The 26359-nt window shown below is 46.6% G+C and overlaps 1 long non-coding RNA gene across 2 annotated transcripts in view; it reads left to right on the forward strand.

The window, feature by feature from the left end:
• LOC137534542 (uncharacterized) overlaps nt 1-26359 on the forward strand; it is a 233382-nt gene that overhangs the window by 17844 nt on the left and 189179 nt on the right. The gene's annotated exons all lie outside the window — the stretch shown is intronic.

Genomic DNA, 26359 nt, shown 5'->3' on the forward strand with positions numbered 1-26359 from the left:
AATACAAAGTGGTGTAAACGTGAGAAGTGGAACGAAAATCATACAGGATCCCAAACATTTTTTTTTACAAATAAATAAGTGCAAAGTGGCGTGTGCGTAATTATTCAGCCCCCTTTGGTCTGAGTGCAGTCAGTTGCCCATAGACATTGCCTGATGAGTGCTAATGACTAAATAGAGTGCACCTGTGTGTAATCTAATGTCAGTACAAATACAGCTGCTCTGTGAGGGCCTCAGAAGTTGTCTAAGAGAATATTGGAAGCAACAACACCATGAAGTCCAAAGAACACACCAGACAGGTCAGGGATAAAGTTATTGAGAAATCTAAAGCAGGCTTAGGCTACAAGAAGATTTCCAAAGCCTTGAACATCCCACAGAGCACTGTTCAAGCGATCATTCAGAAATGGAAGGAGTATGGCACAACTGTAAACCTACCAAGACAAGGCTGTCCACCTAAACTCACAGGCCGAACAAGGAGAGCACTGATCAGAAATGCAGTCAAGAGGCCCACGGTGACTGGACGAGCTGCAGAGATCTACAGCTCAGGTGGGGGAATATATCTATAGGACAGCTATTAGTCGTGCACTGCACAAAGTTGGCCTTTATGGAAGAATGGCAAGAAGAAAGCCATTGTTAACAGAAAAGCATAAGAAGTCCCGTTTGCAGTTTGCCACAAGCCATGTGGGGGACACAGCAAACATGTGGAAGAATGTGCTCTGGTCGGATGAGACCAAAATGGAACTTTTTGGCCAAAATGCAAAACGCTATGTGTGGCAGAAAACTAACACTGCACATCACTCAGAACACACCATACCGACTGTCAAATATGGTGGTGGCAGCATCATGCTCTGGGGTTGCTTCTCTTCAGCAGGGACAGGGAAGCTAGTCAAAGTTGATAGGAAGGTGGATGGAGCCAAATACAGGGCAATCTTGGAAGAAAACCTCTTGGAGTCTGCAAAAGACTTGAGACTGGGGCGGAGGTTCACCTTCCAGCAGGACAACGGCCCTAAACATAAAGCCAGGGCAACAATGGAATGGTTTAAAACAAAACATATCCATGTGTTAGAATGGCCCAGTCAAAGTCCAGATCTAAATCCAATCGAGAATCTGTGGCAAGATCTGAAAACTGCTGTTCACAAACGCTGTCCATCTAATCCGACTGAGCTGGAGCTGTTTTGCAAAGAAGAATGGGCAAGGATTTCAGTCTCTAGATGTGCAAAGCTGGTAGAGACATACCCTAAATGACTGGCAGCTGTAATTGCAGCAAAAGGTGGTTCTACAAAGTAGTGACTCAGGGGGCTGAATAATTACGCACACCTTACTTTGCTGTTATTGATTTGTAAAAAATGTTTGGAATCATGTATGATTTTCGTTCCACTTCTCACATGTACACCACTTTGTATTGGTCTTTCACGTGGAATTCCAATACAATTGATTCATGTTTGTGGCAGTAATGTGACAAAATGTGGAAAACTTCAAGGGGGCCGAATACTTTTGCAAGTGTCCCCCACATGGCTTGTGGCAAACTGCAAATGGGAGTTACATAGTTATTTTGGTTGAAAAAAAGACATACGTTCATCGAGTTCAACCAGTACAAAGTACAACACCAGCCTGCTCCCTCACATATCCCTGTTGATCCAGAGGAAGGCGAAAAAACCCTTACAAGGCATGGTCCAATTAGCCCCAAGAGGGAAAAATTCCTTCCTGACTCCAGATGGCAATTAGATAAAATCCCTGGATCAACATCATTAGGCATAACCTAGTAATTGTAGCCATGGATGTCTTTCAACGCAAGGAAAGCATCTAAGCCCCCTTTAAATGCAGGTATCGAGTTTGCCATAACGACTTCCTGTGGCAATGCATTCCACATCTTAATCACTCTTACTGTAAAGAACCCTTTCCTAAATAAATGGCTAAAACGTTTTTCCTCCATGCGCAGATCATGTCCTCTTGTCCTTTGAGAAGGCCTAGGGACAAAAAGCTCATCCGCCAAGCTATTATATTGCCCTCTGATGTATTTATACATGTTAATTAGATCTCCTCTAAGGCGTCTTTTCTCTAGACTAAATAAACCCAGTTTATCATGCTTTTCTGTTAACAATGGCTTTCTTCTTGCCACTCTTCCATAAAGGCCAACTTTGTGCAGTGCACGACTAAGGCCCCGTTCACACTTGCGTTTCTGTAAAGAACGGACTGGATGACCGGACCGGATCGGATCCGGTCCGTTTGCATACGTATTGATACGGCTGCGATCCGGATCCGTTTGGTAAAAGAGATAACAAACTATATAAATATTGTTGGGGTCTGGGAGGTCAGCAGAAGGTGCACCTGTAGAATCAGGTCCTCCACTGTGTAGGGCCTCACCTCCACCTCCGACATACTGCCAAACAGCTCCAGCACAAAGTCACTGCTGCTCCACTCCAGAAATGCTTGGCCCATGTGTCCCCATCCAAAATGGCCGCTAGAAAACGCATAGGAAGTGGGGTAGAACGTCAGGTTTTTATAGCCAGTGTGTTCTGTGCTTTCCGTTTCCCATTGGTTTCTATGCACGGATGGTGCAGTCAGGCTCCGGTCCGGGTGAGTCGGCCGGATGATCCGGACCCAAAAATAGAGCATGTTGGAAAAGTGTCCGGAGTCCGGATCCGTTCCAGCTCCGTTCCGTAAGGAACGGACGCGTGTGAACGGCCGCATAGACTTTGCATTGCTATGCGGAACGTCCGTTCCGTTTGTACAGTATACGGTCCGGATCCGATCAGGCGAATCCGGACAGCGAACGCTAATGTGAACCGGGCCTAATAGTTGTCCTATGGACAGATTCCTCCACCTGAGCTGTAGATCTCTGCAGTTTGTCCAGAGTCACCATGGGCCTCTTGACTGCATTTCTGATCCTTGTTTGGCCTGTGAGTTTAGGTGGATGGCCTTGTCTTGGTAGGTGTACAGTTGTGCCATATTCCTTCTATTTCTGAATGATCGCTTGAACAGTGCTCCGTGGGATGTTCAAGGCTTTAGAAATCTTTTTGTAGCCTAAGCCTGATTTAAATTTCTCAATAACTTTATCCCTGACCTGTCTGGTGTGTTCTTTGGACTTCATGGTGTTGCTGCTCCCAAGATTCTCTTAGACAATCTCTGAGGATGTCACAGAGCAGCTGTATTTGTACTGACATTAGATTACACACAGGTGGACTCTATTTAGTCATTAGCACTCATCAGGCAATGTCTATGGGCCACTGACTCTACTCAGACCAAAGGGGGCTGAATAATTACGCACACACCACTTTGCAGTTATTGATTTGCAAAAAATGTTTGGAATCATGTATGATTTTCGTTCCGCTTCTCACGCGTACACCACTTTGTATTGGTCTTTCATGTGGAATTCCAGTAAAATTGATTCATGTTTGTGTCAGTAATGTGACAAAATGTGGAAAACTTTAAAGGGGCCGAATACTTTTGCAAGCCACTGTATATGCCCCTGTAGACTTCAGTAAAGCACCAGGGGAGTAGATACACAAACCCCCTCCCCCGGGAAGGTTACTGATTAGGGGACGCTAACACAGGCGTTGGATAAATGCCGGTTCGCCCACTCTGTTTAAACTATGTAAATCAAATCACCAGAGGTGACGCTCACAGCAATATTACATCTATATTACAATTCATATGCCTAAGACAAATATAGGCAGATCGGCGCAATTACAAATTCCACCTTCCACTATTGCAGAGAAGCATACACCCCACAGTATCTAAGCTTCACTGTGGATATATACATACGCCACCTATCACAGAGTCAACAATCAAATAAGATAATCTACTTCCAAACTCCACATCAAAAAGTTACATTTCGAGAGAAGCATATACACATGAGTCTCTGTTTCACTGGATCAAAGATTTTAATATTTAGCATATAATTCCTATTTTTCCTTGCCTATGCATAAGGTTTGACCAGGGCCGAGCCTGGGCGGGTGCTGCGGGTGCATTGCACCCAGGCGCCTGTCTCCGACAGGCGCCGCCCGGCCGCCGCTCTCTCCCTCCCTCCCTCTCTCTCTCTCTCTCTAGCCGCCAGGTGCGGCGCCGCGTCAGACCTCGATCAGGCGGCGACCAATAGTGCGGGCACTAGGACCTAGCACACCGCACTGATATGCGGAAGTGACATCACTTCCGCATATAGAGCGGGTGCGTCCGGAGCCCGCTCTGGTCGGGTCGCCCGCTGATCCTGAGGTCTGACTGAAGCTGCAGGTGAGGGGGGAGCGGCGGCGGCGGCTAGAGGGAGGGAGGGAGCGAGCGGGGCGGACTCCTGTCACTCACTACCTAAACGGGGTCCCTATACCTGGCTACATATACTGGGACATATACCCCCTTGCTACATGTACTGAGACATATACCCACTCCCTGGCTACATATACTGGGACATATACCCCCCCCTACATATACTGGGACATATACCCCCTGGCTACATATACTGGGACATATACCCCCTGGCTGCATATACTGGGACATATACCCCTGGCTACATATACTGGGCACATATACTGGGACATATACCCCCTGGCTACATATAATTGGACATATACCCCCTGGCTACATATACTGGGCACATATACCCCTGGCTACATATACTGGGACATATACCCCCTGGCTACATATACTGGGACATATACCCCCTGGCTACATATACTGGGACATATACCCCCTGGCTACATATACTGGGCACATATACTGGGACATATACCCCCTGGCTACATATACTGGGCACATATACCCCTGGCTACATATACTGGGATATATACCCCCTGGCTACATATACTGGGACATATACCCCCTGGCTACATATACTGGGACATATACCCCCTGGCTACATATACTGGGACATATACCCCCTGGCTACATATACTGGGACATTAACCCCCTGGATACATATACTGGGATATATACTCCCTGGCTACATATACTGGGACATATACCCCCTGGCTACATATACTGGGACATATACCCCCTGGCTACATATACTGGGCACATATACCCCTGGCTACATATACTGGGACATATACCCCCTGGCTACATATACTGGGACATATACCCCCTGGCTACATATACTGGGACATATACCCCCTGGCTACATATACTGGGACATATACCCCCTGGCTACATATACTGGAACATATACCCCCTGGCTACATATACTGGGCACATATACCCCCTGGCTACATATACTGGGATATATACCCCCTGGCTACATATACTGGGACATATACCCCCTGGCTACATATACTGGGACATATACCCCTTGGCTACATATACTGGGACATATACCCCCTGGCTACATATACTGGGACATATACCCCCTGGCTACATATACTGGGATATATACCCCCTGGCTACATATACTGGGACATATACCCCCTGGCTACATATACTGGGCACATATACCCCTGCCTACATATACTGGGCACATATACCCCTGCCTACATATACTGTGCACATATACCCCTGCCTACATATACTGGGCACATATACCCCCTGGCTACATATACTGGGGACATATACCCCCTGGCTACATATACTGGGACATATACCCCCTGGCTACATATACTGGGCACATATACTGGGACATATACCCCCTGGCTACATATACTGGGACATATACCCCCTGGCTACATATACTGGGCACATATACCTCTGGCTACATATACTGGGACATATACCCCCTGGCTACATATACTGGGACATAAACCCCCTGGCTACATATACTGGGACATATACCCCCTGGCTACATATACCCCCTGGCTACATATACTGGGATATATACCCCCTGGCTACATATACTGGGACATATACCCCCTGGCTACATATACTGGGCACATATACCCCTGGCTACATATACTGGGACATATACCCCCTGGCTACATATACTGGGATATATACCCCCTGGCTACATATACTGGGACATATACCCCCTGGCTACATATACTGGGACATATACCCCCTGGCTACATATACTGGGACATATACCCCCTGGCTACATATACTGGGACATATACCCCCTGGCTACATATACTGGGGCATATACCCCCTGGCTACATATACTGGGACATATACCCCCTGGCTACATATACTGGGACATATACCCCCTGGCTACATATACTGGGACATATACCCCCTGGCTACATATACTGGGACATATACCCCCTGGCTACATATACTGGGCACATATACCCCTGCCTACATATACTGGGCACATATACCCCTGCCTACATATACTGGGCACATATACCCCTGCCTTCATATACTGGGCACATATACCCCCTGGCTACATATACTGGGGACATATACCCCCTGGCTACATATACTAAGACATATACACCTGCCTACATATACTGGGACATATACCCCTGCCTACATATACTGGGTACATATACTGGGCACATATATCCCTGGCTACAGATACTGGGGACATATACCTCTGGCTACATATACTGGGCACATACATCCCTAGCTACATATACTGGGGACACTGGCTGTTTGTCATTATGTGCATTTGCTGGTGAAAAGCTGTCTCTTACTATGTGCATTTGCTGGTGAAAAGCGGTCTCTATCTGCATTTGCTGGTGAAAAGTCTCTTATGTGCACTTACTGGTGAAAAGCGGTCTCTTGTTATGTGCATTTACTGGTGAAAAGCGGTCTCTTATGTGCATTTACTGGTGAAAAGCAGTCTCTTGTTATGTGCATTTACTGGTGAAAAGCGGTCTCTTATTATGTGCATTTACTGGTGAAAAGCTGTCTCTTATTATGTGCATTTACTGGGGAAAAGCTGTCTCTCATTATGTGCATTTACTGGGGAAAAGCTGTCTCTCATTACGTGCATTTACTGGTGAAACGCTGTCTCTTATGTGCATTTAGTGGGTAAATTTTGTCAGTAAAAATAATCTTTTGTCAGTAAATTTTTAGGTATTTGTCAGTAAAAAATAACGTGAAAGGTTGGCAACACTGGCAGGCTTCGCGGTGCAACGGGAAAGATACAGGCAGCCAACCTCACGCCTGGGCTTGGCGGGGGGAGGAGCCGACGACAGCGAGCGAGAGTAGGGTGGCCGCAGGCAGTCATAAATACGCAGTGTGTGATTGCGTCGCACTCGCAGAGTCTCTCAGCCTGAGTCAGTCCAGAGACTAGCAGACTCGCAGGCAACCAAAGCCAGCCAGGAGCAAGCCAATGGAAGAGGGGTAGGAATGGGGTATCACATGCATGCGTAAAGAGGTGGAAGGTGTGGGTGTGATTAGGCAGGACATGGGTGTGGTTATGTGGTTGGGCACGGTTAATTTAACCACTCCCATAGGCGCCAGAGAAAATCTTGCACCCAGGTGCCAGGCACCCCAGGCTCACCCCTGGGTTTGACCACGTAGATGGGAAAAAAGACACCACCACCACACCCTAAGTCAGCAACTCACCGTGTGGTGCGACCTATGCCAGGTCGGTTCAGGCCTCGGGACTGTTCCCTGGTCGTCCCTCACCCAATGGCAATGGCTGTAATCTTTCTTAAGCTTGTATCCTTATCCCATGTACCTCAATGAAAAAAGGGGTTCCCAATAGTGTAAAACTGCGACTTTAACCAGTTTACATCCCGCATACAGTATAATCACGTCATTGCAAGTGGCTCCTGAAAGCCACATGACGTGATTATAACTTGGTGTCATTTAATGAGCACAGCGGGCGTGCTAGCACGCTCCTGGGCTCATTAACCCCCCTCCCCCTAACTACACTAATCTGGCATCCCTTCCCGGGTCTCCGAACCCCCCCCTCCCCCCCTCCATGCTGCGATCGGGCAGCATGGAGGATTACAATGTAACAATATTTACCTGACCTTGTTCCAGCGCCGATCGCGATCCTCTCTCTTTAGTCCCGCTGTCAGCCTCACTATGCTGAGTGAATCGGGTCCCGGCTTGATGACGTCATCAAGCCGGGACCCGATCCGGTCAGCATAGTGAGGCTGCCAGCGGTACTGCAGGGAAGAGATCGTGATCGCCGGTGGAACAATGTCAGGTAAATATTGTTACATTGTAATGACTTTGATGAACAGAGGCGCCAGCAGAATAAAAACAACAATTAAAAGTTTTAAAATATGCTGGGGAGGCAGTGGTGGACTTACCTCCGAAAGCAGACTAGACTACTTGTCTGACATAAATAAACACTTTATTAGTACCCCAATAGATGCAACGCGTTTCGCAGGACCAAGCCCGCTTCATCAGGCAATAAAACAGGGGACAAAACAGTAGCTCTCAGGTAGCACATATAGCGCTATATGTGCTACCTGAGAGCTACTGTTTTGTCCCGTTTTATTGCCTGATGAAGCGGGCTTGGTCCTGCGAAACGCGTTGCATCTATTGGGGTACTAATAAAGTGTTTATTTATGTCAGACAAGTAGTCTAGTCTGCTTTCGGAGGTAAGTCCACCACTGCCTCCCCAGCATATTTTAAAACTTTTAATTGTTGTTTTTATTCTGCTGGCGCCTCTGTTCATCAAAGTCATTATAGTGTCCACCCTTGGTGGAAGGGGGACCCACCCCTACCTTTCTTCTATCTACAGAGAGCGACTTCTTAACCCTGAGTGAGGACAGGTCTAATCTCCTCACCTGCATTCACAGTGGTTGCCTCAGCTGTAACCCTTGTTTGTGAGTATAACCTTCTCACATTACATTATCCACTATTGTCCTGAGCATACTACACCATATTGGGCTCTCTGTGTCTTTTTCTTATTGTTACATTGTAATCCTCCATGCTGCCCGATCGCAGCATGGAGGGGGAGGGGGGTATTACAGAGGATCGGCAATATCTTAAAGGGCCAACACCTGGCTATCCATTGGGGGGGAATACAAATTAAAAGGGGCACAGCTGGCTATAAATGGGGGAGGGGGAGGCAGAAAGGGCATACACCTGGCTATGAATGGGGGGAGGGGGGTAATAAAAAACACATCTGGCTAACTATGGGGGGGAGAGATAAACAGGCACATCTGGTTTACTGAAGTGGGGGGGGGGGTTACAGAGGCACACCAGGGGCTGGGGAAGGGTAATGGGCACATCTGGCCAAGTATGGGGAAGGGGATATAAAGGAGCACATCTTGCTAACTAGGGAGCGGGGAGGATTAAAAAGTGCCACAACAATTAAAAAATCTGCAAAGCCGCAAAATGGAAAAAAATGCACCTTTATTTCCAAATAATATATTGTCGCCATACATTGTACTAGGATCATACTTTAAACCCTGTAATAACCAGGACAAGCAGGCAAATCAAATGTGTAGGTTTAATCTACAGTACCACTTATTATTTTCAAATTATAATTGCTGAAAACTGAGAAATAATTCCTTTTTTCATTTTTTCCCCCTTATTACCATTAAAATCTGTACAAAATTAAATAATTCTAAGCAAAATGTACCACCCAAAAAAAGCCTAATTGGTGGCGAAAAAAACAAGGTATAGATCATTTATGTGTGATAAGTAGCGATAAACTTATTGGTTAATGAATGGGAAGAGTGTGAAATGTAGAAAAGTGTTCTGGTTTTTTAGGGGGAAAACCCCAGAGACGCGAAGTGGTTAAAGTGAACCTTAAAGAGACACTGAAGCGAGACTAAATCTCGCTTCAGCTCTCATAAATAGCAGGGGCACGTGTGTCCCTGCTAAAACGCCGCTATCCCGCGGCTTAACGGGGGTCCCTTCACCCCCAACCCACCCCCCGCAAACCTTGGTCGCAGACTTGGCCCTTTTTTTCCTCTTCCTGGAGGCAGGGCTAACGGCCGCAGCCCTGCCTCCATTCGCGTCTATCAGACGCGCATCGCCGCCTCTCCCCCGCCCCTCTCAGTGAAGGAAGACTGAGAGGGGCGGGGGAGAGGCGGAGATACGCGTCTGACAGACGCGTGTGGGGCAGGGCTGCGGAGGTCAGCCCTGCCCCAATGCGGAAGCGCTCCCCCGCATTACGAAGGGGATTTGGGGGGACAGGGACCCCCGTTAAGCCGCGGGATAGCGGCGTTTTAGCAGGGGCACACATGCCCCTGCTAGCTATGAGGTCTGAAGCGAGATCTATTCTCGCTTCAGACTCTCTTTAAGTCAAAAATAAAAAATGAGTTTTACTCACCTGGGGCTTCCCTCAGCCCCCTGCAGCTGATCGGTTCCCACATAGAGTCGCTCTGGTGCTCCTGGACCCGCCGGCGGCTATGTCTGGTTTCGCTGTCACTGGCTGTCAGGCTGGGAACGCGAGTGATTCTTCGCGTTCCCAGCTACAATAGCACCCCCTATACTGCTATTGCAGCAAGGAAGGCCACAATAGCAGTATAGGAGGTGCTATTGTAGCTGGGAATGCGAAGAATCACTCTCGTTCCAAGCCTGACAGCCAGTGACAACGAAACTGGAAGTAGCCGCCGGCGGGTCCAGGAGCATCAGAGCGACTCTATGTGGGCACCGATCAGCTGCATGGGGCTGAGGGAAACTCATTTTTTATTTTTGCCTTAAGGTTCACTTTAACCACCTGAGCGGTCTGGACGAGCTGAGCTCGTCCAACACCGCCGGAGGTCGCCGCTCAGGCCCTGCTGGGCCGATTTTAATCAAATAAAAAGCAGCACACGCAGCCGGCACTTTGCCAGCCGCGTGTGCTGCCTGATCGCCGCCGCTCTGCGGCGATTCGCCGCGAGCAGCGGCGAAAGAGGGTCCCCCCAGCCGCCTGAGCCCAGCGTAGCCGGAACAAAAAGTTCCGGCCAGCGCTAAGGGCTGGATCGGAGGCGGCTGACGTCAGGACGTCGGCTGACGTCGATGACGTCACTCCGCTCGTCGCTATGGCGACGATATAAGCAAAACAAGGAAGGCCGCTTATTGCGGCCTTCCTTGTTTATTCTGGGCGCCGGAGGCGATCGGAAGATCGCCTCCGGAGCGCCCTCTAGTGGGCTTTCATGCAGCCAACTTTCAGTTGGCTGCATGAAATAGTTTTTTTTTTATTCAAAAAAAACCCTCCCGCAGCCACCCTGGCGATATAATCAGAACGCCAGGGTGGTTAAAGGGGTTCTGTAGGGGTTTGCTATGGATAAAAACCGCCACTTACCTGGGGCTTCTATCAGCCCCCTGTAGCAGTAATGTCCCACGCCGTCCTCCAGTGGCGTACCTAGGGCATTTGACACCCGGTGCTGGGTATTATAAGACCCCCCCCCCAAAATGGAAAGGAAAGGGGCGAGTGCGGTGAACTATGTGTGCCAGAGCAGGTAATGCCAGGTATAGGTGTAATGAAGTTTCCCCCAGTATAGCTAGTTATTATAGTTGATAGCAGTATAGCTGCCCCAGTATAGGTAGCTATTATAGTTGCCCCCAGTATAGGTAATATAGCTGTCCACAGTATAATGGCCCCAGTATAGGTGGCTATTATACTGTAGGTGCCCATAGTATCGCTAATATAGTTGCCCCAGTATAGATAGTATAGTTGCCCCTAGTGTAGCTAGCATAGTTGCCCCAGTATAGATAGTATAGCTTCCCCCAGTGTAGCTAGCATAGTTGCCCCCAGTGTAGCTAGCATAGTTGCCCCCAGTGTAGCTAGCATAGATGCCCCCAGTGTAGCTAGCATAGTTGCCCCCAGTTGCCCCCAGTGTAGCTAGCATAGTTGCCCCCAGTGTAGCTAGCATAGTTGCCCCCAGTGTAGCTAGCATAGTTGCCCCCAGTGTAGCTAGCATAGCTGCCCCCAGTGTAGCTAACATAGCTGCATCAGGAGGAGGGGAAGCAGCGCTAGAAGAGGGCCAGAACCCCCCCTCCTTCACCTGGGTACCCTCCTTCTGCTCTGTTCCCCTCCAGAATAGCGGCGGGAAGAAGGCTCAGCAGGCGCAGGCGGGCGGAGGATTACAACTTACCTTCTGACTTCCGCATTCCAATCGCTGGAACGCAGCGTCCTCGTCGTCAGAGGTCTCCGCCTTCAATGCCGCCCACTGTGCTTTCGCCAATCAGGAAGCACAGTGGGCGGCATTGAAGGCGGAGACCTGTGACGATGAGGACGCTGCGTTCCAGCGATTGGAACGCGGAAGTCAGAAGGTGAGTAGTAATCCTCCACCCGCCCGCCGCGCCTGCTGAGCCTTCTTGCCGCCGCTATTCTGGAGGGGGACAGATCAGAAGGAGGGGACCCTGGTGAGGGAGGGGGGGTTCTGGCCCCCCTCCCCACCGCTGTCCTAGCTGCCCCTCCTTCTAGTGCTGCTTCCCCTCCTTCCTGCTCTGCACTGTTGGAGCCGGGGGGCCGTGGCGACACCCCCTTGCCTGTCCATCACCCGGTGTGCCACACCCCCCAGTACCAATGATAGAAACGTCACTGCTGTCCTCCTCCGATCTGCCGTTCCCCGCCACTGGCGACGGGGATTATTCGTCTGTGTCATAGACGAATAATGCGCGTTGCCGTTCACGTCATCAGAAGCTTACTGCGCATGCGCAGCACAAAGTTTTCTTGTACTGTGGCTGCGCAGTAGGCTTCCGATGACGTAGGCGGGAGCGAGCATGGCCGCGCAGCCACAGTTTGGACGGCGTGCTTCGCTAGACCGGGACCGGCGGTGGGGAACGGCAGATCGGAGGAGGACGGCGTGGGACATTTCTGCTACAGGGGGCTGATAGAGGCCCAAGGTAAGTGGCGGTTTTTATCCATAGCAAACTCCATACAGAACCCCTTTAATTAAAACTTTAAAATACCCCACAGTATCTATGCTTCACTAAGGAGATATACATGTGCCACCTATCCTAGAGTCAATGATCAAATAAGGTAATGCACTTCTAAGCTCCACATTAAAAAGTTAAATTTCAAGGGAAACATGTACACATGAGTCTCTATGCTTCACTGGATCAAAAACTTTTCAGGTTCAGCATATAACTCCTATTTTTCCTTGTCTGTACACAAAGTTTGACCATGTAGATGGACTAAAACACCACCACCACACCCTAAGTCAGCAACTCACCGTGTGGTGCGACCTATGCCAGGTCTGTTGAGGCCTTGGGACTGTTCCTTGGTCGTCCCTCACCCAGTGGCAATGGCTGTAATCTTCCTTAAGCTTGTATCCTAGTCCCATGTACCTCAATAAAAAAGGCTCCCAATAGTGTAAAACTGCGACTTTAATTAGAACTTTAAAAACCTCCCTGGCGTTCAATTTCCCCAGGATTTCTGTGCAAAAAGTGATAACATTTATTTTTAAAACTTTTTTTTTCCTGTAACTTGCCAAAATGTGTCAAGCAAGGGTCTAGTATACAGTGCAGGAGAGTATTGATGTGTATGCACGTTTATACTGTTCACAGCATGTTTTTATGGATGGATATATCTGTCCATACCACTAGGGAGGTTAAAATACAATTGCACTTACAGAGTCCACATGAGTATTAGCACAAAGAGTTTCCCTGGCTCTCTCCCGTTATGCAGGCCAGTATGCAAAGCGATCCCTTGATATGGAGGGGCGTTACCGCCGCGCACACGGTACCGCCGATTCCCTCCACTCCTGGTCACGCTGCCCTCCACTTGTGGATCTCTTCTGTGTCTGGCTCCGCCTTACTAGTTTTGTCGATTAACGAGTCATCAGAGGCCCACCTTAGGTTACTGATTGGTGAATGGGAATGTATGTCCCCAAAGCCGATCAAAGTGCCAGGAGTAAATGAGCACTGGCTGGCATCAATGAGATGCCTGTGGTTATTTACAAAGTGAAAGTAAAAACACAGGTTTACACTACTTCCTGTTTACTATTCAGTACACATGATAGATTGCGGCCATCTAGTGGCCAAAAGGTAAAAATACACCTAACATATATTAAATTAAATAAAAAATATAAATACCCCATTCCTAACCCCTTATTCCCCCCCCCCCCCCATAATTACCAAATAAAACGTGTTTAAAAACAAAAATACAAAAGTGATAGCATTAAACAAAATCCATAGTTACCTTAGGGACTCAGCCTTTTTTAATATGTACAGTATGTCATTAAGGTATATCACTATTATTTTTTGCAAATTATGGCTTGTAATTATTGCTATAGTATAAAGAAACATAAAATGGAAAAATACACCTTTATTTCCAAATAAAATATTGTCGCCATATGTTTTACTAGAAATATAATTTAAATGTAATAACTGGGACAAATGGGCAAATAAAACATGTGGGTTTTCTCTATCGTAGAACATTTTGCTTTAGATTTATAATGGCTAAAAACTGAGAAATAATGATTTTTTCATTTTATTCCCTTTAAAACTCATAAAAAATAAATTAATTCATAACAAAAAGACATATAATGTATCAACCTAACAATAGTGAAAATTTACATATATCAAAAGAAAGAGCAGTGAATTTCATGACAGGGTTACCAGGGGGTCAGTACGCAGTGTGTACTGGCCCCCTGGAATCCTCATGGAAAATGTGTCAATGCTTTGGCCAGGAATCGCTATACAGCAACAGTATGGCTGTATAAAAAAAAATTGTTCAGAGTGTGGGAAATAAAAAAAAATGACTTGGGGTCCCCCTCCCAAGACCCTGTAACCCCTTGTCCCCCATGAAGGCTGGGATAGCCAGAACGCGAAGCCCCGGGCGCGTTCGGGCTTTGCACCCTGAGCTCAACAAGCCTGCATGGTCCATGGTATGGAAGGGCTCTGGAGGAGAGAGGTGGCCAAATCTCCCCCTTTCCCCCCAGAGTCATTGTCCAATCCAAGGACAAGTGGCTCTTTCCCACTTACGGTGCCCCAGGAGAAGGTGGGTGCCAACGATGCCTAAGTATAGCTAGAGAACAAAGCATCTTTAAATTTCCCTCTAGTGCAGTGATGGCTAACCTTGGCACTCCAGCTGTGACAAAACTACAAATCCCATCATGCATCAGCCTCCCTGAGTTATGCTTAGAGCTGTCAGAGTATTGCAATGCCTCATGGGACTTGCAGTTCCACCACAGCTGGGGTGCCAAGGTTGGCCATCACTGCTCTAGGGCATAGACCAATGGGGAGCCCTGGAGGGAAACTTAAAGATTCTTTGTGCTCTAGCTATACTTAGTATAGCTAGATCTCTTTCCCTCCTGCGCAGCTCCCGCTCTCCTCCCCGCCCACCGCACCTATCGTACCCACCCACGCCAGCACCTTGGAGCACCCACAGCACCTGATATCACTGCCAAAATTTGATGTTCACTCAGCACTATCCAAGGAATGACATATTCCATCAAGCAACAAGGGCTGTCACACCATTTTGGGTTGATCATCATTTGCAGATTTTGACATTAATCGCTCATAAGCATATATATATATATATTTTTTTTTATGTCAATTAATCTCAATACAGATATTGACATTGATTTTGAACATTCATATTCTACATTTTCGTCCTCCTGTATTCTGTTGCTGTTCTATTTTTGTGTTACAGATTACCCAGCAAGCTCATGGTCAACCAGAACTCCTAGGAGTGTGTACGGGGCTAAAAAGGGTAAAAAAGCCCTCTTACTAAAATGTTATGCAAAGCAAAAGTTTGCCTTCTTAACCCTCCTGGTGGTTAATTAAAACTGGGGCAGCGCAGCACTATTTAAAAAATTTTTTTTTAAATTAAATCATGTAGCTAGCATAGCGCTAGCTACATGACAGCCGCTGTGCAGCGGCATCACCCCACCCTCTTCGATCTCCTCCGGCGATCAAGCCTGTCCGGAAATCCCGTTCTGAACGGGATTTCCATTAGGGCTTCCCCCGTCGCTATGGCGACAGGCGGGATGATGTCACCGACGTCATCGACATCGTGACGTCAAAGAGAGTCCCGATCCACCACTCAGCGCTGCCTGGCACTGATTGGCCAGGCAGCGCATGGGGTCTGGGAGGGTGGGGGGCGCGGTGGGTAGCGGTGAATCGGCGCAGAGCGGTGGCGTTCGGGCAGTACACGCAGCTAGCAAAGTGCTAGCTGCGTGTACAAAAAAAAAATTATGCAAATCGGCCCAGCAGGGCCTGAGAAATCCTCCTGCGCGGCTTACCGCCAGGAGGGTTAAAGAAGAGCTGTCTGCCATACTATTGTAGCCTGTAACGATCGGTGTAACAGAGAGAGTCTGATTACCGGTGAACTGCAGTATCACCGAGAATACAGAATATACCCAATTATAGATGATCTGCAGTATCACCGATAATCAGATATATCTACTCTCCTCTGGACACCTGAGTAATAAGAGTGATTGGTGTAACAATATTACTTCAAGTACGGCACCTCTGGAGGAGGTGCAGGAACAGTAAAGTGAACTGCACTGAGGTAACTTCCTTCCTATGGCCTAGACTCTCCTGGGGGAGGAGCTAGGCTAAGAGTAGGAAGGACAGAGCATGAGTGACACCAATGAGGGGGTGTCACTAACAGGTCTGGGAACTGCCTCTAATAGTAAGGCCAGTTCTCAAGGTCGGGCAATCCAGGTCGTTAACACACAGACAGATAAGGTACAGATTCAGGAGACAGATTCGTAGTGAAATAGACAGGCAGAGTTTGGCAACGGGTATCAGAATATCGAGGTACAGAGTCAGGAGGCAAATACAGAGTTCAGGAACGAGCAGAGTTTGGCAACAGGATATCAGAAATAGCAAGGTACAGAATCAGAGTTCAGAGGAGGAGTCAGGCAGGCAAAAGGTCATAACAAATAATGCAGATAATATTCCTAACGCTAAGGTGTGAGGTCCTTGATCGTCAACACCTTTGGAAACTATGCTAGAACACAGATACGAACAAGGTCTGAGTGCTACCACGTTGTGATCGCAACGCCAGACAACCAGCAACTGAACAGCCAGCAGTATAAATACTAAAACATTCTCCAACCCCTCCCTAAGTGCTGGACCAATGAAAAGAAACAGGGTTGTCAGCTGACTGGGTTGGTCAGCTGAGCTTTTTCTGACTGCCATATAAGTTCTGCCTCTCTGCGCGCACGCGCGTCATTCTGAACCTTGGTGGACTATCAGTCCCAGCCACACCAGTACTGTCTTGCAATCTGCTCGCTGACCTGTGCGCGGGGGTAGGTCGCACCGCCATCAGCACCGGCGGCGGCCTCCCTGCGCTGGGTCAGACTGCTCGCCACAGGCCCATGCGCGCTAACCGCCGCGTCAGACGCGTCGGTTTTTCCGCTCTCCACCATGCCATGCGCGGAAAGAGCCGCCTCCCACTGACTTATAGCGGCGGCTCTTCCGTGTTTCTTCACACAGCCCTTCAGGAGAATGGAGTGTGGTGAGGAAATGTATTTTTCATGTGTAATGTAGTATTAGCATGATAGACTAAAATTGCCTTGAGATTTGACACTGTGGAACCAAAATGGCGTATAGATAGGCCTAAAGCGAGCATTGGGTCACATGTACTTTCTGTTACACAGAGCGGGGAACCTTCTAGAAACCACGCGAGCGCAGCAGGAGAGACGGCGCTTGCGCAGTAGTGACAGTGGCGCGAGACTTAGGCTGAGGAGACTGGTTATAACCAGTTCTCCTCACAGTGCAGGTCAGTCAGTCAGCGGAGAGCGAAGTGGACAGAGGCCCGTAGCGCAGCAGGCGTAGCAGCCACCCCATGAGGCAAAAAGGGTGCCAGGCACCAGCTGATCGAACACACCAGGAGAGAGAGTGTGTCCAAGAGTAACAGAGACCAGGCAACAGCTGGGGAAAAGCAACAGGGATGCCAGGACAGATCCCACCTAGTACAGAAAGACAGTATAAGAGTCAGAAGAGTATGAGCATTGCAACTTTATTAAGCCACAGACTGTGATCAGAGTGTTAGTCAGCTAAAGGACTAAAAGAGCCAGAATTCAGTGGTAACTGCTGTCTGAGGAAAAGTGACAGTTAACCACAGCATACTGAATGATATCCTCTGATGGAAGTGGTGTAATTAGGATCTGCCTGTCTGATATACCCTTAAAGAAACAGTAATCTTATGATGATAAATAGTTCATTTCTGCAATATAGCACTGTATTGCCTAAAGAAACAGAGACTGTGCCCAAGTTACAGCCAGAGAGTACATGGCCTCTGTCAAGCCCTTCATTTGATGTACAGCTCAGCCGCTTGTAGTGATAATGATCCAGAGACATTCTGCCTGTTAGCCTGTATCAGTTGTTCAGTCTATATACCAACAGCCTGATATGTAAGTGAATCATAAGTGATATCTGTTCTACCTAAGTGCAAGGCCTGCAAAAGAAAGAGCGAGAAACAGTTTTTGAGATAAAAGAGAACCTGTCAGTTAAAATATAACCAGTTCTGTTAACCTGTCAGCAGAAAAGGAGAAAATTTGTGATGGAGTCACGCTGCATCCAGTAACGTTAAAAGAACTACAGTAGATAGAAAAGTAACCATCTGATAGAAAAGGAGAATCAAACAGAGTTGGTGATTCAAGTGTTGCAATTTCATAAGACTGAGCTTGTTGTGTGTGAAGTCTAAACAGCATAAAGAAAGAGTGATCTTGCAACAGAGAGATATTAGTGCTATAGCTGGGTGCATTGGTTTGTTTTGTTTCTTTTATTTTCTTTTTATTTCTTTAACCCCTTATCCATTTATTTCATTATTTTCATTTTTCTTATTATTTTATTTGGGGTCCACAGTAGATAGAATAATAGTCTGAGAAATCTTCTGAGCTATAGAGTATACATCATTTTAGTGCCATATACCAACAAAAGAACTGTGAAAGTTGCTTCAGTACCATAACAAAGAGAAACTCTAACACCCTAAAGTCTTGCTGAGCAACATAGCTTGGACTTGATAGCAAGGAGGGACTGAGACTGTATAGAACTGAAGTTGCTCAGTAGACCTGTTCCACCTAAACTCCTATACATCAGCATATGGTACTGTGAAGAAAAGTGGTGTATTGAGTAGAGGTTCATGATTATAAGAAAAGAAGATTTGTTGTAGCTCAGTTTGTATGTAGAAGTGTACAGCCGGGCTGCAGCTCTCTTAAGCTGCTCCAGACCTTGTCTCAGATTTCTACACCTTTAAACCTATTTGTGCTGAAACTGGACTCAAAATACAGAGGAATTCCACCCACCACGACCAAGGCTACAACTACAACCAACCAGAACAATCGGATTACTTTGGATGGCAGAGATTTAAACTGGATTGAAATCCTCCATGAAGCTTACCTCTGCTGAACACACCAAGCCTTCTAACAGCTGACCTGAAACAAGACTTTCAACCTCTCTGGAAACTTGATTGCCTGTGATTGCCCTCACTCCACCCTGTGAGTAATCCTTTATACATTATCCAAGGCATATGCACCAAGTGACTATTTTCCACATTTATGTTATCATTTATCTTCTAAAACAAGGAACTTTACTTAAAATAAATCTATGATCCAACTCTGTGTAGGAATGAAAGGATTTTGCACAGACCCCCTTTGATCCCAGCAGGACTCCAGAAGTACAAGCTATCTGAACAAGTCTATTGTCTCTAATGTCAACATACAAATACTCATCAAAGGACCTTTTCTCTGCATGCCCTCCCAAGAATCAATTACAAATTAACACCTCTCTGGCTCTACTCTTAAAATCCTTTGGGATACTCAGGAAATGCAGAAGGGGGCGGAGAGGTAGTGGATCCAAGTATAAAAAACATATTTGCCCTCAGAAAAGCTTAATCACAGCTACACTCTGCAATGCCAGATCGATAAATAATAAGACTGCAACTATACATAGAGGGAAAGAACTCATAAAATACCGTTCACTGAAAGATGTCTCACCCCAGCACGTTCAGAATATCCTCAACTTCGACGCATTAACCAATCATTGCGCAGACCCAGACTCCATGGTCCTGATTTACAACCATGCAGTGTCATCTGCCTATGACGCCCTCGCTCCAGTTCGCATCAAACGATCTACACCACTTCACCATGCACGGTGGTTTGACAGCTCACTAAAGGACCTAAAGAAAGCAGTGCGCAGACTAGAAAGGAAGTGGCGAAAATCTCAGAATTCAAAAGATAAACACACCCTTGTCTCTCACCGCGAAAGCTACCAAAATGCGATCACCAAGAAAAAATCCTCCTACCTATCACAGGAGATCGCAAAGGCCGCCAACAGACCAGCCCAACTATTCCGCACAGTTGATAGACTATGTAATCCATCCTGTCTAAAACCCACTATAACTCCCTCAAAGGAGCTATGTGAGAAATTTGCCTGCTACTTTGCTGACAAGTATCTTCTATTCGGTCTCTCATTCAGTCCACAGCACCCAAGACTCATGCAACTAATGGAAATAGCTGCAAAAACAACCTAACACCCTGGACTGATTTCAAAAGTATTAGTGAGGAAGAGATCTCAGACACCCTCTGTCGTCTCCGCCAGACAACCTGCGACCTGGACCCTGGACCAACTAAACATATGCTGAAATGCCCTGACCTGCTTGGTCCAGCATTTCACAAAATAGTAAATTGCTCTCTGCAAGCAGGGAGGTTTCCTACCTCTCTAAAAGAAGGAATCATCAAGCCCCTTCTCAAAAAACCTTCCATGGATCCAGATGCTATGAGCAGCTACAGACCTGTCTCCAACCTCCCCTTCTTAGGTAAAGTTATTGAAAAGGCTGTCTATCTGCAACTTGAAACCAGGCTGTCAGTAAACAACATCCTGGACCCTCTACAATCTGGCTTTAAGAAACACCACAGCTGTGAAACAGCCCTCATCCAAGTCTGCAACGATCTGCTCATGGCAAGGGACAGAGGGGAATGCTCCATCCTAATCCTGTTGGATCTCTCAGCTGCTTTTGATACAGTTGACCATGAAATCCTGCTTAACAGACTGCAGGAGTACTGTGGCATCAGTGGATCAGTCCTCCAGTGGTTCAGATCATTCCTGACTGACAGAACACAGAGAGTATCCCTAGGACCTATAATGTCCAAACCTGCACCTCTACAATTCGGAGTGCCACAAGGATCAATCCTATCCCCTCTGCTGTTTGCAATCTACATGTTGCCACTCGGTACACTTATCCAACGACATGGCCTGACGTACCACTGCTACGCCGATGACACACAGCTATACCTGTCCTTCAAACCTGGTGGAACAGACCCTACCCCAAAAATAAACTCTTGCTTAGCTGAGCTTCAGGCATGGATGAATGATAACTGGTTGAAACTGAATGCTGACAAAACTGAGGTCCTGTTTGTCCAAAGCCAGTGCTCGCCATCAAAACAGCTCTATCCTAAAGCAACACCAATCAGGATTGGGAATTCAGACATAAACAGCTCCAACCTTGTGCGCAGCCTTGGCGTACTAATCGATGGGGAATTGAGTTTCAGAAACCAAATTTCATCTGTAGTTAAATCTTCCTTCTTTCATCTGAAGAACATTGCAAAGATTAAACATCTGATTCCCCCAGAGGATCTTCAAACCCTAGTCCACGCCTTCATCACATCTCGGCTGGACTACTGCAATGCCCTTTATGCTGGCCTCCCCAAAAAAGACCTGCGTCGCCTGCAATTAGTGCAGAATGCTGCTGCCAGATTGCTAACAAACCAGCCTCGCCACTGTCACATTACACCGATCCTTCGCTCACTGCACTGGCTATTAGTAGAATGGAGAATACTCTTCAAGATTGGACTGCTGACATTCAAATCCCTGCACAATCTGGGCCCTGGATACATGAAGGACTTGCTGAAGCTGCACCACACCCCTCACAACCTCAGATCAGCAAGTTCTATAAACTTGGTCACTCCCAGAGTGCACCTCAAAAAATCTGGAGACAGAGCCTTCTGTCATGCTGCCCCTACTCTTTGGAACTCCCTACCACACCCAGTAAAGACAGCACCATCCCTGGAGCTATTCAAATCCAGACTGAAAAGCCACCTGTTTAGCCTGGCATTTCCAGATTTATAAAATTCTTCCCCTGTACCACGATGGTCGGAGCCATGCTTATGCGCTTTGAGTCCCACGGGAGAAAAGCGCTTTACAAATGTTATTTGTTGTTGTTGTTGTTGTTATAAGTAACCTGACTTTTATTCCGCAGCTATTACCGGTGCATCGGCTGTGAAGAGGAGAAGACATAATTGACCTGTAATTGACCTGTAATGTGCAAGGAAAATGTGTATTTGTGTTAAGAGTTATACTGGTTGAGAGAAGTTACCAGTTGACCATTGTTGAGGTCACAAATAAATTCTTGATATTCGCATTTGAGTCAGTGTCTGGTGGATTCCTCTCAGCCGGGGCTGAACACAAGTCACAGGTTACACTATCTCAGAAAAAAAACACATATATAAGTAGATAAATACTTTGTCTACTTATATAGCATGTATTGCACTGTCCACGTTTTGATTTTTGAGATTTTTCTACAGTAAAAAAAGAGAAAATCCTTCTTAGAATTTCCCATTTTAAGTGTGGCTATTTTGAAACCAATTCTGATGTCATTTCCTCCCTTAGTCTCCTCTGCCTGATTTGCCCATCCTTCACTATAGAAAGTGCATTGTCTCAGCATGATACATTTTGGCCAATCAGAGAGGAACAGAGGTGTGGGAGGGGAAAACAGGAGGGAAAGAGGCTTCAGCCAATCAAGCTGCATTAGTTAAGTCTGAGGGGAATTACATAAGCAAAAAAAGACAACCCAGCAGCATGCCCTGCAACTTCCTTTTTGTGTACCAAATTTTGTGTGTACCAAAAAAGAGTCAGGTAAACTGGGGAATGATCATTTATCAACAAGAAAAGTAATAGTGATTGTAACTTTTGGATTGCCTGGTTAGCATCCTTATTACTTGTTTACTAGATGAAAATATAGAATTGATTTTTGATTGTATGCCCAACAGTTACTCTTTAAGACAGAAGGTATTTGCAATTATTCAGATTGGAGTGCCACGCACTGATGAGGACCAACCAATCCTAAACAATCTGTATGCATGTAGGATTATTGTGGCTCTGTACAATTAGAAAAAGCTGACACATCATTGCATTCCAGCAGGACCCGATTTGTTCTCTTTATCACCCAATGCCACTGTCCACTGAGGGAGGGGGGTCATCAGGCTATCTATATGGAAGGGGAAGGGTCATCTGGCTTCTTATACTAGAGTGAAGGGGTATGGGTCATTAGGCTACCTATACTGGAGGGAAGGGGGGTCATTATTATTATTTTTTATTTATATAGCGCCAGCATATTCCGCAGCGCTTTACAAAGCACAATAAGACAACAAGGGGAACATAGGTACAACCAAAAAAATGTACAGCAGAGTCTCAAACATTAAACATTAGGAGGATGACCTTGCCCTTGCGAGCTTACAATCTAAAGGGTGTCATCAGGCTATCTAAACTGGTGAAGGGTGGGGAAGAGTTACCTGACTACCTACACTGGTGGTGTGGGAGGGGGAAGGGTGGTCTGGCTGCCTATACTAGAGGGAAGGGTTATCTGGCCTCCTATACTGGAAGGGGGAGGAGTCATCTGGCTACCTATACTGAAGAGGGACAGCTGCTGACAGTGGCCTTGGGCGGAAAAGAGTACAAATTCGGGCCCTGCTGGAATGCAATGATGTGGCAGCTTTTTAATTGTACAAAGCCACAATAATCCAACATGCATACAGATTGTTTCGGATTGGTTAATACTCATCAGTGCATGGCACTCCAATCTGAATAATTGCAAATACCTTCTGTTTTACACAGGCAAACTTTTGCTTTTAAACATTTTAGGTATGTGTTTGCGTGTGTGTTTTGACCCCCCTTCTACTTATTTAAATAAGAAGTAGTTAGCATAATCCTGCCTTCTTCACTGATTACAATACCAATTTTGGACTGTGTAACTTACACGATGTCATTTTTTTTATAAACTTTTTTTCTATTCTAATTAGCATCTGCTGGCTTATAGAAACACATTCCTAATATGGCAGTATAGCCTATACTTTAAAATAGTTGTATACCTCCAAACTCAACAACTGATTGTAGCTACTTAAAGGGAACCGTAACTGAGAGGGATAAGGATGTTTCCTTTTAAACAATACCAGTTGCCTGGCAGTCCTGCTGATCTCTTTGGTTGCAGTAGTGGCTGAATCACACACCTAAAACAAGCATGCAGCTAATCCAGTCTGACTTCAGTCAGAACACCTGATCTGCACGCTTGTTGAGGGGCTGTGGCTGAAAGTATTAGTGACACAGGACCAGCAGGAGAGTCAGGCAACTGGTATTATTTTAAAAGGAAAAATCCATATCCTCCTCAGTTTTTGTTCCCTATAAGCATTTTGGACGTAGCTGCTACGTCCAAAATGCAACACTAATTGCCGCTGAGCCCCGCGCTCGATCGCTCTCGCTGCCTTCCCTTAGCCCTGAGATCACAGTTCCCACGGTTCCCAAAGTTCCCATTCATTGATCTAAGTCTATGAGACGGCTCCGTCTTTCACAAAGCCCCTACCGTCCCGTCCACACATTACTTCCATTTTGTGTAGTAATACTAAGCATACGGAAGTGAACTGCAAGGACATCTTGTGGCCAAATCGTAAAAATTACATCTGGAAATAAAAATGTCCAGATAATGACATTTTTTTACTTTTGAAATCAGCCCCTTGCTTCTCACACTTCCTAATAGCTACACAAAAACTTTTTTTGTAGAAAATAAAATATCGCCACCATGCTTGTGATAGGGACATAATTTAAACTGTTTAATAACCAGGACGAATGGGCAAATAAAATACATGGGTTTTAAATTGCGGCGGCATGTATTATTTTAAGTTTATAGATAGATAGCGCTCCACTTTATTTGCAAAGTTCATCAACATTCATCAGAGGAAGAAACCAAGGAAAATCCCCTTTATTAACCACTTGCCGACCGCACGCTTATACCGTGCATCGGCAAAGTGGCAGCTGCAGGACCAGCGACGCAGTACTGCGTCGCCAGCTGCAGGCTGATTAATCAGGAAGCAGCCGCTCGCGCGAGCGGCTGCTTCCTGTCAATTCATGGCGGGGGGCTCCGTGAATAGCCTGCGGGCCGCCGATGGCGGCTCGCAGGCTAAATGTAAACACAAGCGGAAATAATCCGCTTTGTTTACATTGTACGGCGCTGCTGCGTCCTGTGCAGCCCCGATCTCCGGGGGGGGGGGGGGAGCAGGTAGGAGAGGGAGGGGGGAATTTCGCCGCGGAGGGGGGCTTTGAGGTGCCCCCCCCCGCCAGCCACACGCAGGCAGAAGAGATCAGACCCCCCCAGCACATCATCCCCCTAGTGGGGAAAAAAGGGGGGCAATCTGATCTCTCTGCCTGTTACCTGGTCTGTGCTGGGGGCTGCAGAGCCCACCCAGCACAGATCACTAAACACAGAGCTGGTCCTTAAGGGGGGGGTAAAGGGTGGGTCATCAAGTGGTTAAAAGAAGATAATCAACTTAAGAAGATATTGCCAGACCGCCCTAAATTTATATACCGCAAGGCAAAGAACCTGAGGAACTACCTGGCGCCAAGCTGCGTAAACCCACCCAGGGAAGTGATCCCATTCTGGCAACAACAAGGGTTCTTCCCATGTAGAGGCTGTGTAGGATGTAGAGAGGGGATGCCAATTAGATGTAATGAAGTGGTCTCTACATCAAAAGGAACCACCCATAAAATAAGGCAGAACATTACCTGTAACACTAAGGGGGTGGTGTACATGGTGTGGTGCCCCTGTAATATCCAATACATAGGCAGAACGACCAGGAAATTAAAAAAGAGGATCGGAGAACACATTGGAAATATAAGACGGGGACTGGAGGGACATAGTGTATCAGATCATTACAGAACACATCACCAATCGGACCCCAGTACCTTAAAATTCTGTGGAATAGAAAAGGCAAATTATTCGTGGAGAGGCTGCAACAAGATCCGAGAAATATCAAAAGCTGAAACAAAATGGATTTATCAGAAGGGAACCTTACAACCGGGGGGGCATAATGTGGAAATTGACCTTAATTGCTATATAGCGAATAGTTGAAATTAGGGATACGGAATATGAGCAGTCTAGTCTTGTGTATGAGAAAACACTGGTGTCCTGTCACAAGAAATTAATGAGGACTGATCCTCAGGATAGTATAAAATAATCTCTAAATGTTTGTCTAGTCAATATGGTAATTTTATAGTTTTACTATATATTTTTACTTTATTTTAACTTCATTTAACTGTTTATTCCTATTTCATCTAATAATTAATCTGATGGTGTGATTAGGGGTTTCTGTGCAAATATATTGTACCTATATGTATGTGGCCACTGGTAACATAAAACTAATGTTGGGCTATTCACTAAGTGACCACAAGATGGCGAATGTGCACAAAAATCTGAACTGTTAGCATAACGTGTATGTATTGACATGCGCAGTGTGCTGTATTGTCTACAATGTAGTTATAACCAGGGCTGTGGAGTCGGAGTCGGAGTCGTGGAGTCGGAGTCGTGGAGTCGGGCAATTTTGGGTGCCTGGAGTCGGAGTCGGGAAAAAATGCACCGACTCCGACTCCT

The sequence above is a fragment of the Hyperolius riggenbachi genome, chromosome 10, assembly GCF_040937935.1.
Source record: "Hyperolius riggenbachi isolate aHypRig1 chromosome 10, aHypRig1.pri, whole genome shotgun sequence".
NCBI classification, from domain to species: domain Eukaryota; kingdom Metazoa; phylum Chordata; class Amphibia; order Anura; family Hyperoliidae; genus Hyperolius; species Hyperolius riggenbachi.